Raw genomic sequence first — 10575 nt, 5'->3', positions numbered from 1 at the left:
CTTAGTAAATCGAGCCAAAAGCATCCAGTCCGATTGCCGGAACCTGGTGATTGCGATGATATGTTGGGATGCGTTCGCCACCATTCGAGTCCTCAAATCGTTTCTCTCCTTTGGCTTTGTAATATCAACAATTTTGGAGGGAACTGCAATCACTCATTGTGTCATAAGGTGAGAGAGCGATGCAAATGTGCCCTCCCCTTAACACAGGGATCAACGCTTACAACTTGGATTTTCCCCTCCCGCGCTGATACGGGAATATTTATTCATATTTGATGCCACTTTGGATTGAAAAAAAATCAATTAGGTAATCAAGTTTTCACAATGCGGATGGCGTTCCGCTGGTGTTTTGCATATTGCCTGCCAGTCGTATCATTAAAAATGCATCCGTCGATGTCACGGCTGCCAAACGGCCTTTGATTAGTTCCAGCAAATATATTGAACCACATCTCGCGCATGCACTGAAACGGAATTATGCTGAATCTGCATGAGTAATATAAAAAAAAAAAAAAAGGTGGCCTGCTGAGCGCTTAAACTTTGTTCATGCCAAAGGTCAGCAGTCATGAGTTTGTGTGATTAAACCTTTTCTGCTGCTGTTTTCTTCAGATTGCAGAAAGTGGACAAACAAACAAAGGCCGCGCTACGTTGTGAGCATTTTATTTTTTTTGGGGTGTGGTAAAAAAAAATTAACGTTACTTGAAGACAGGTTATAAAGTAATCCCCCTCAAAAAAAAAACCATTCCCGTGAAACATTACCTCAGCTATTTGCTGTAAACTCACCTATTTGCAGTTTTGGTGCGCCTACTGAAATACCACAAGATGGGGCCAAAGCCCTGTCTAATAGGAAAGTAGTACTTTGGCAAAAAGAAACATGTTGAAGTGATAAACCTCGACTGAGGGACAAACTGTGAATGTTGGGGAGGAGCAAGTTTCGCCTGGGTTGTTAACGGAAGAAGCTACGAGGGAGTCTGCAAGTGCATGTGCACTGTTACACATTTCTTTTAAATTAAATCTGTAAGCCATTTATTCCTAAGGGTGACGTTGTAAGATGACTTTGAAAGGATACTGAAATGTTTTGGGATCATAGTTTGTAGTTTGTTTACAGTTTAAACGATTAATATAGACAATTACTGTGTCAACATTTTTAGCCGGCTGACATTTACGCTTGTTTTTTTTCACTATTTATGACAGGGCTCTGCGGTGTATTAGCATTCGCCACATTGCTCAGCTTCGTTGAACAAATGCTGTTTTCTCTAAATCCCGATTTGTTCTTCGTGTTGACAGTAACGAGGGACTTCTGAATCAAAATTGAATCGTTACTCCTCGTACTAAAGTATTCTGAAATAAAGACATCATAGTCCAACTAATAAAAAAGAAAATCCAATTTGATTTGATTCTGTTGAGCTTGAAAGCGAGGGCGCTGGCATGTTTTGGCTGCCGCTTCTCCTTCTGGAAAAGTTTGGCTTACTTTAACTAGGATCCTCCGCCATATCTTGGACAAAGGTAGAACCCGGGTTGGTTTTCCACCAAAATGGTGAAATATTTTGTAATTTTTGTTTTTTTTTAAGTAAAGTCCTGTGCCAGCAGTTGCAGCTCTTGTCAGAATAAAGTAGTACGATATTGTAAGATTTGTTCTGATTTTTCATTCCCACTCGATTCCGATTTCACGTGACCACTGATTTGTTTGCAGCCCGACTGTTTTCCATCTTTTAGTCAAAGGAACTGGGATGTGAAATGCAGACAATTCGACTTCACATTTGCAAGGGGGATCCCAAGAGCAAAAAATATATATATTTGAAAAACAAATGTGGTTTCTTTCAGAAACAGCAAATTAGTTTTTGACGGTAAAGTGCCTTTGAGCCACTTCACTCGGCTTCTGGCTGGTGATTAAAAAAAAAAAAAAAAAGCCTCTCATGTGTCAGAAATGACCGCATCACCTCTTGCTGGTCACACACACCCACAGTCGCTCGCGCCTTCACGTTCCCACAAAGCCACAATGCATCTTGGGAACCATTAAGGAAACCGGAGACCACCGCAGTGGGCAAAGGACGCAAACATGGGGTGAGAGGCTGAGGGCAAGTGAGACCGAGATGGGGAAAAGTGATGGATTCATTGCTTCTTCTTCTTCTTCTTTTTTCTTTTTTTAAGCGTATTTCAATTCGTGGAGAAGGGTTGGACAGCAAATGGCAGAACAAATCTAAAAGTAGAAGAATAAGGATCGAAAAAGTCTGTCATTCGTTCATCGCAGATGGGGGAAATTACATCTGTCATCTGTCTGTCATCTTGCACAAAATAAGATAAATTAAAAATAATAAAATGCCGTGGTGCATAAAAACACTGAAAGGATACATTGGTGAAGTTTGGCAAAAAAATATACGAAAAATACAGCAGAACTCGAGATGCAATCAGCATCATTCATTCGTGCAGGGAGGGAGGGGCCGTTCGAATGACGCACTTTGCATCGGGAAATGAAAACAAAAAGCCCATTTCATCGCCAGAAATGAATTTCTTTGAAAATTACACTTTGAAAGTTGCAAACGTGCATGTATGTCGAGTGTTTTGTGTGTAAACAACAGTGGACCGCTCAACAGAATGAGCTTGATAATACTTTTCTAGATTCTAGATTTTTATTTATTTTTTTTTTTAAATTAAAGATTAATATTAATGAAGCAGCTCCCGTGTTCATTATTCATTATTTACATACTCAACTACTGTAAACCGATGAGTCAAATGTGGGCCACAAAGGACTAATCGGCTGACGAATAAGTAGAGGGGAACAGCTCACGTTCGGCCAACAAATTCCACTCGTGGTTCTCACAATTGCGCGTCGCGTCACCCACGATGCGAACTTGCTTCCCCTCGCGTGCTGCAGAGCCCGCCTGTCAAATGACTAATCTTTGCAATTGCGATTATAGATCCGCTGCAGCCAAATGTCTAATTATAGCAGGTCGCCACGGAGATGCGATAGCCAGGAAGTATCGTTTGCGCCGAGCTGCGTTTTTGCCAACCGAGACGCTCGCGCTATGCGGTTTGAAGTGGAAATCAATGTTGACTTTTTAATTTGCTGAAATTGTGCATCTTTTTTGTGTGTGTGTGTGCATGTGTAGGAATTGTAGACGGCATTATTTGTTCAAAGCCTCTCCGAGAGCACACTCGGTTTCAAGTCGCCGTGGGCTTGAGGAGCACCGTTGTATTTGATTGCGGCTGTGAATGAATTCAGACCACACGCGCGAACGGAGAGTGTGTCTATTTTGGACAAATGGAAGGGAGAAAGGAAAAAAAAAAAAAGAAGGGCAGAGACCAGCGTCCTCTTTTATACAATTAAGTCTTACAGTAAGCGTTTTTCAGAAAGACATACTGGAAATCTCATTTCTATCCTTTTTAGTAATCAATTACCAGAGAAGTTTCAATGCTTTTCTGCATGACAGATACATCTTTCCTGGATCCATTTACCTTGCTTCACTCCATCTGCGTTCCACGCTTTGGACTAACCTGCGGGAGAGAGAGCATTATGCATAACATAAAGGGGGAATGATATTATTGGTCCAAATGAATTGGGTCCTCGAGGTTTCTTTCGTGTAAGTTCCAGACAAAAGTACAATTATTGTCCTGTCAATTATATGCAATACCAATTTTGATAACTGCGCACAATTAAAAAAAAAACAACAACAACAAAAAAACTGTACACATGTTATGAACTTACGTAATGCTGGTACTCAGGGGGAAAAAAAATAAATAAATAAATAAAAAATAAAAAAATCACATTTTTGTTTTTAAACCAAGCGATAGCGTCTGCTCGACTTTTATGCTATCAACACAACGTGTGCTACGTGCAACGGTGTTATTTCATTCAACATTTAGTTTTAACTTACATTTCTAACCATTAATAATAAGCCATAAGTTGTCATTTGATAACCGAAAGTAACCATAATAGTTTTCATCAGTGATAGCCACAACAAGTATGCTTAATATGCTTAACTTTGAACTTTCATACCTTTTTTTTATTAGATCCAACAATATCTAATATGTTTTTCATTTTAGATTAATGGAGTAAAAGTAAAAGTTTTCCAGACAACAAATTGCTGACGTTAGGCGGCCAAAACCAACAAAACAAACAACCACAACAACAGCAAGTTTTTGAAGGCATCAACATTGCAGAGTCAAATTTTCATTCATTTCCAAAAATCCAAAAATGAGAATGCTAGTTCTCTTTTCCGTGTCGTTGGAAAGCGGGTACACCTTGTTGCCCGGTAACTTGCTGATCGTTATTGGGGGTTGTTTAAGGGAAAGGACTCCATGGGGACCACAAGCGCTGGCTGCTGTGTGATAATATCAGTTTCTTATGAAGGGAAACATGAGCGGAAATCTTTAAGAGACAGAGAGGGTTCACATAGATCTCTAGGGTCACTTCTAAAATATTTCTGGCGAGGACGATATGCAACGCTCTGCTCAGCGCTAACTGCGGGTCGTTTATTCAGCAGGTTGTTAAACCCCCCGTGAGTATCGGAATCGAAAGAACCTCCATTTCACGGACTCATCGGGGAAGCGCTCTGGTCGTCCGTTAAAGCTGTTTTGTCTGTTAAATACGAGCACTTTTTTTTTTCTGTGGCGTGACACGACCAACCTATTGTAAATAAATGTCCAAATGTTTGAAAAGTTTTAAAGTTGACCTACGCTTACCGCTAAACTTCGCTGCGATCGGCTAATGAAAATGCGGCGAACGTGCCGTGAAAATAGCGCTTCCTTTTCCCACCTCCGTTACGATTGGATGCCATACAGAAGGGCTTGACAAACAAACAAACAAACAAACAAAAGTATACTGTACTAAAATCAGTATAGAATGTTTGAGAGACGAGACACAACGGGCGCTCCCGTAAACAACAGCCATAGATGTGAATAGCTAGATAGGACACGCCCCTTTTGAGTGGCGTGCCTACGTGGGCGCTAAGCTAAGCTAATGTCCACGTCCTCATTTCGCGCGGCATTATGTCCTGTCGTGATTGAAAGCCTGGAAGTCTTTCAGACAATAATGAATAGAAATAGTCAGATACGTCCAGCAGCGGCAGAATACCTTTGATAGTGTTGAGGGGGGGCACAGAACTTTTGGGGCACTTTTTCCTGCTCCAAGGGCACTTTTTGCCACACCCATAGGGGCACACAGGGTAAAAAGTGGCCTCTGGATACACCAACAACATAATCAATATTAGTACATTATTTAGCAGACCCCCAAGTTACTGTTCACGGACCCCCGGGGTCCAAGGAGCCCAGTTTGAGAACCATTAGGCTGAGTTGTTTAGCTAGCAACTACAGAGGTTGCAGACGTCCGTCACCGAACTGACGGTGCAGTGAGTACGTTTTTCTTTTGTGTTCCACATTTGCATGTCACTTGTCACGTTCCCTCTCAAAATATTTCCGCAAACGTAACCCTTGCTTTTTGTTTCAAATGTAAGAAAAACAGCAACAACCAAAATGTCCAGATGATCCGATGTTAAGACCAACCAGCAGTGCCGCTCGCATCGCTTGCTCTTTTGCTCTTGTTTTGGCATCTGGCTAGCGTTATTTTGTTTATGTTTGCTTCTGCTCGGTTCCGCTGGGCTGCCTTTCCTCCCGAGTGTCACGACGGGATGTCTAAGCAGGCACTAACGGGAGGCCTCGCAGGGTCGGCGTGTGAGACTTTTTGTTGTTGTTGGTTGTTTCGGTGTATGTATAAATGCAGGTTCCCCTGGGCCAGAGTGAAGTGTTTGCTTCTATGAAAACACTGTGTGGCAGGTAAACACACACACACACACAAGGATCTGTCTACAAACTACCAGGGTGAAACCAACTCGATGAAGGCAAAGAAGAGGGTAGTGTGTGTGTGTGTGTGTGTGTGTGTTGCAACACAACAGCCTGCTGTGAGCTCCGTACAAATAAGAAGCCAGGTTTAAGATACTGGAGCTGATTGCAAGTCTCTTTGTATTGATGTGAATATCACTTTGCAACCGTGTAAAAAGTTTTAAAAAAAATAATAATGCAGCTAAGTGGTAGATGGACATGCATTGTCACACCTTTCAAAGTAAAAATATTTTAGTTTTTTCTCAAACCACCATTACAGGCCATGATGTTCGCAGATGACATTGTGATCTGCGGTGGCACTGAAGAGACAACAGGAAGCAGAGCACATGACAATGTTGATGCTCTAGATGCTCTCGGAGTCACCAGGTTGGATACCATTGGAAAAGAGCTCATCAGAGGGACAGCCGAGGTTCGATCTTTTGGAGACAAAGTTAGAGAGAGCAGACTTGGATGGTTTGGACACGTCCAGAGGAGAAATAGTGAGCATGTTGGTAGAAGGATGATGAGGATGGAGCTGCCAGGCAAGAGAGCTAGAGGAAGACCAAAGAGAAGGTTTATGGATGTCGTGAGGGAAGACATGAGGACAGTTGGTGTTCGAGAGGAGGATGCAGGAGATAGGCTCACATGGAAAAGGAGGACAGGCTGTGGCGACCACTAATGGGACAAGCCCAAAGGAAAAGCAGAAGAAGAAAACAGTGATATATTTAGTGAATAGCCTTAGTGTTGAATTTTAGGTGATGACATATGATTGAAAAGATTGAACAAACCCAGAACCTTTGACTGTGATGCAGTCGTGCATGCCGAATGTACCACCGTGTCGTCCAGTTTTTAATAATAATAATAAATAATTGGACAGCAAAATTATTGGATGAGGGAAAGGAAAATAAATCAAGGCTAATGCTTCAAAATGCAAGAAGCTGACATTCCAGCTGAACAGATTCAGATTCAGTCTGCGGCAGGAACGTTGTCAGTAAATCACAAGCTGGTTGCGGGTTGGTCTGCTTTCCAGTCGGCCGATCTCGGATCTGACGCGATGCTTGAGCTTGCTGAGGTTAAAGGTCATCATGGTGCATGCTTGTTTACATATATGGTGCTGGATCTTCAGCTCCAGGAGTCTCATTTTCTCATACAAGCACAGGTTGAAGTACATATTCATTGTTTTTCTTTTTTGCAGATGGTAGAAACAATCATCACACAAATACAAAAATATGACAGACATTATTTAAAGATATTTGAGCGTGTGTTGACCGTTGGGTGGCGCTTGTGTGACTCTCATTTCCAGTAACAGTGACTTCCTGTCAGCCTGCAGCAGTAAAACAGGATGAATCCTTGTTACTGACAATGACACGTCACTATCACATCCAATTCCCAAAGGCCTGAATGCAAGGTTCAAACTGTTACACCTCAGTGTGGATGAAATGAGAAATGGGGAAAAGGTGGTCCAGAAGAAAGAGTACCCCAGAACGTTGTAGGAGTCAGATGAGTGTCTGACAGGCTCAATCGCCTGAAGCTGGAAATGAAAGGTGCGAAGTTGACTGCTGTGGGTGATTATGCTCCACAAGTTGCCAGTGAGTTAGTAGAAAAAGAGAAATCCAGGTGTAAGTTGGATCAATAGAGAGTATTCCCAGGTAGGAAGGAGAGCTCGGTGATTGGAGGAGACCTCGGTGGGCATGTTGGGCACGGGAACGAACAGAAGTGATGAGTAGTGAAGAAAGAAGCAGAAAGAAACACAAAAGGACAGACGCTGGTGGGTTTTGCAAAGAGAATGCAAATGGTTCTAGTGAAGACTTCTTTTCGAAAGAGAAGAACAGAGGAGGAATTGTGATCTGTGTAGAAGATGCAATCTGAATGAGATCGGAAACTCCGAGGTGGAGACTAGCGAGAACATCGCCTGATGGCATCGGATGCTAGCGTACAGGAAGTGAAAACGAACATGAAAGCAAAGGCAGAAGGGAGAACCAATTGATGGATGACTTCAGGGATATGTTGAAACAGTCTCTGAGCGGACTTAAAGAATTGCCAGAGGATTAGCAAACTGCTGGGATACAGGTAGGAATGTGCTTTGAAGGTTTTCTGGACAGAGGAAAGAAAGAAAGAATACAGAAGAAAGTGTATGCAAAGAAGAAATTGAATACAGTAAAAACAGAAGCCAATAGGGCGGAATACAAAGAGATCTAACCGAGAGAAAGAGATGTTAACAGATGTGAACAAAAGAGCTTCATCGTGTTTTAGGGGAACTGGAAGTGGAAGTGTTCAACAAGGTGCCAACGGTGGAGTTGTGGCTTTGCATGAGAAAGTTTGCAGTGACACAAAAGTACTGCTGCGAGATCCCTATAGCTAATTACACTGCAGCAGTAACAGTTGGTTCAAGTTGAAGGTAGGACTGCATCAGGGATCGTCTCCGAGCCCCTTCTTATTTGCCATAGACGTGCTGACAGATGAGGCAAGCCAAGAATCACCATGGACTGTGATCTTTGTCGATGGCAAATTTGTAGAGAGAGCAAGGGAGCAAGAAGTTGTGCCCTACAAAGAAGAGGAATGAAAGTGAGTCGAAACAAGACATGAATATTGAGGTTAGAAGGAGTAAAGGCGGAAGCCGTGCACGTCGTCAAGTGCTGCGGGGGTTAATTGTCCAGAGCAATGGGGACTGTGTGGGGGGGGGGGGGGAAGATATGAAGAGAATGCAGGCAGGGTGTATCAGGGATGATGTGTGACAAGAGTCCCAGCCAAAATGGAAAAAACGAAAGGTTTGCACGACTGTCGTGAGAGCAGCAACGATGAATCATTTGGAGCCCTGAACACAAGACCGACGAAAAGACGACGATTCGCAGATTCTCTTTGGAAGTGACGAGGATGGACAGGATTGCAAATGGAAAAGTCAGAGAGACGTCGCAGGTCTGAGGCCAAATTGAGATGGTTTGAACGTGTGATGACATTTTGGTAGAGGAGAGTTTGACAGGGGACGCGAGGATAGCTGGTGTGCAAGAAGACGACGCAGAGAGAGATGGAAAGCAAGACTCGAAGGGAAAGACATTTGAACTGTATTCTTCATTTCAAACATTAAGCCAACATTCAAATAGAACAAAGCACCGAAAATAATAGACACTCAATCTTTTTGTCACCTTGTTGTTTGTATCCAGGGATGCAGGAAGGCCATCAATTTAGGTAAATAATTCACAAGCTGAATAATGAATTATTAATTAGGCTAAAGGCCTAATTGTCATTTGTTTATGAAGCACAGCCAACACCTGAAAATACAGAAAAGGTTGTTAAACTACAATAAAAAATTTAATGTAAAACACAAAACCTGTTTTTTTTTTTAATGAAAATGTAGGTTTTTCTTTGAATACATTATTTTCCACCAGTGACTGAAGCGGTGACATCATTTGCAACAATGCAAAAGAATACAAAAATAAAAATAAAAAAAAAAGAATATGCAGTGTTTCTCTAGCGCCCCACTTTCAGTGTATCGAGTGTCCGGGACACAATCTCGTTAATTGGGCGGAGATTGCAGCGATCTCGCGCGTCTGCTCAGACTGGACCTTTTAGCAGCAGCGCTGCACTATTGGATTGAGATCATGTTGACTGCATTAACATCTGCTAACATCTTCGTGCAAGCAAAACATTCCATCAGTGCTCGGTTGCTTCTTGAAAAGGCGAGATTCGCCAGGCAGGGCGCTGAGGCTCTCCATCGACCCAAATATTAAGACAGTATACCAACATCTGCGTAATCTTTTGATTTGTTTTTGATTGGTGCTGTCAATCTGTATGAATTTGTGTTTTCTCCTTTGTATTTTTGGCCATTCTAATTATTTGGTTAGCCACTTTGACTACAATGAGAAGCTGAAAGTATTCCAAACAGTTCTTGGAACGTCAAACTGCAACCAGCAGAGTAAAAAATACTTGACAGCTTTGTAGAAGAAAATATTTTGGAATGGATCCCACCAGAGAAAAAGCCTCTTGTGCAGGGAAATTAGTGAATATCCAATACATACAAATGAATGGCAAATGGCTTTAAAGTAGGTTATACATAAAGTCTAAACACACTTGGTTGCCCAAATACAAACCTTGCAACAGCTCCTGGCCTTCTCATTCTTTACACTCAATATCTGTTTCAAGGTGTTTAAACCTTCCCCATCTATGGAGAATCCCTCATTTAATAACAAACACAAACAAAAACCCTGCAGCAAACATTGTTTTTCCGTCCACACACAGTTGGTATACTAGTTTGGAACCAGCCTCCCCGAAAATCAGTTTGTGGCTCACACTCACCTCGTGCGCTCGCTCGGGAGTGAAGCTTGTCGTCTGCCGCGGGTCTTGTTAGCCACATACGTGTGACCTTTGGACTTTAGACCAACTTGTGGAGGTGTCTAATCTTTATGGTTGGAGAACCGAGCATAAGAGTCCAACAATATGAGATAGGAGCTTTTTTCGTACAGAGCTGAGAAATATTAGGACACCTTTTATTGTTATTAGCTTATGGTGTGGCAAAATCTTTATGATGAAAATGTCAAGAAGTCACTCCGTGTGAATTTTTTTTTTATTTCAACTCGTGCTTCTCAAACGAAATCTACCGCCTCCAAAAATACTCGGCTCTCCGCGTACCGCCATAGCGACCGACGTTCAAATACGGTAGTGTAGTCAGTAGGTCAAAGCGACACACAAAGTTATTTTCCTAAAAAGTATATTTTATATTTTTGTAGAAAGAGAATATTGCAAGTCATCACATCACAAGTGACTTTT

The 10575-nt window shown here is 42.1% G+C and overlaps 1 long non-coding RNA gene across 1 annotated transcript; it reads right to left on the bottom strand.

Annotated features, from left to right (window-relative positions):
- Positions 1 to 5934: 5934 nt before the first annotated feature.
- Positions 5935 to 10167, bottom strand: LOC133482646 (uncharacterized). The gene is made up of 3 exons (XR_009789869.1): positions 10105 to 10167; positions 8955 to 9080; positions 5935 to 6362 (listed from the first exon to the last, which is right to left on the bottom strand). It is a non-coding gene; the product is annotated as an uncharacterized LOC133482646 (long non-coding RNA).
- Positions 10168 to 10575: the final 408 nt, after the last annotated feature.

The sequence above is a fragment of the Phyllopteryx taeniolatus genome, chromosome 1, assembly GCF_024500385.1.
Source record: "Phyllopteryx taeniolatus isolate TA_2022b chromosome 1, UOR_Ptae_1.2, whole genome shotgun sequence".
In the NCBI taxonomy this organism is placed as follows: Eukaryota; Metazoa; Chordata; class Actinopteri; order Syngnathiformes; family Syngnathidae; genus Phyllopteryx; species Phyllopteryx taeniolatus.
Note: the sequence above shows the minus strand (reverse complement) of the source record. Positions and strands in the feature narration are given on the sequence as shown.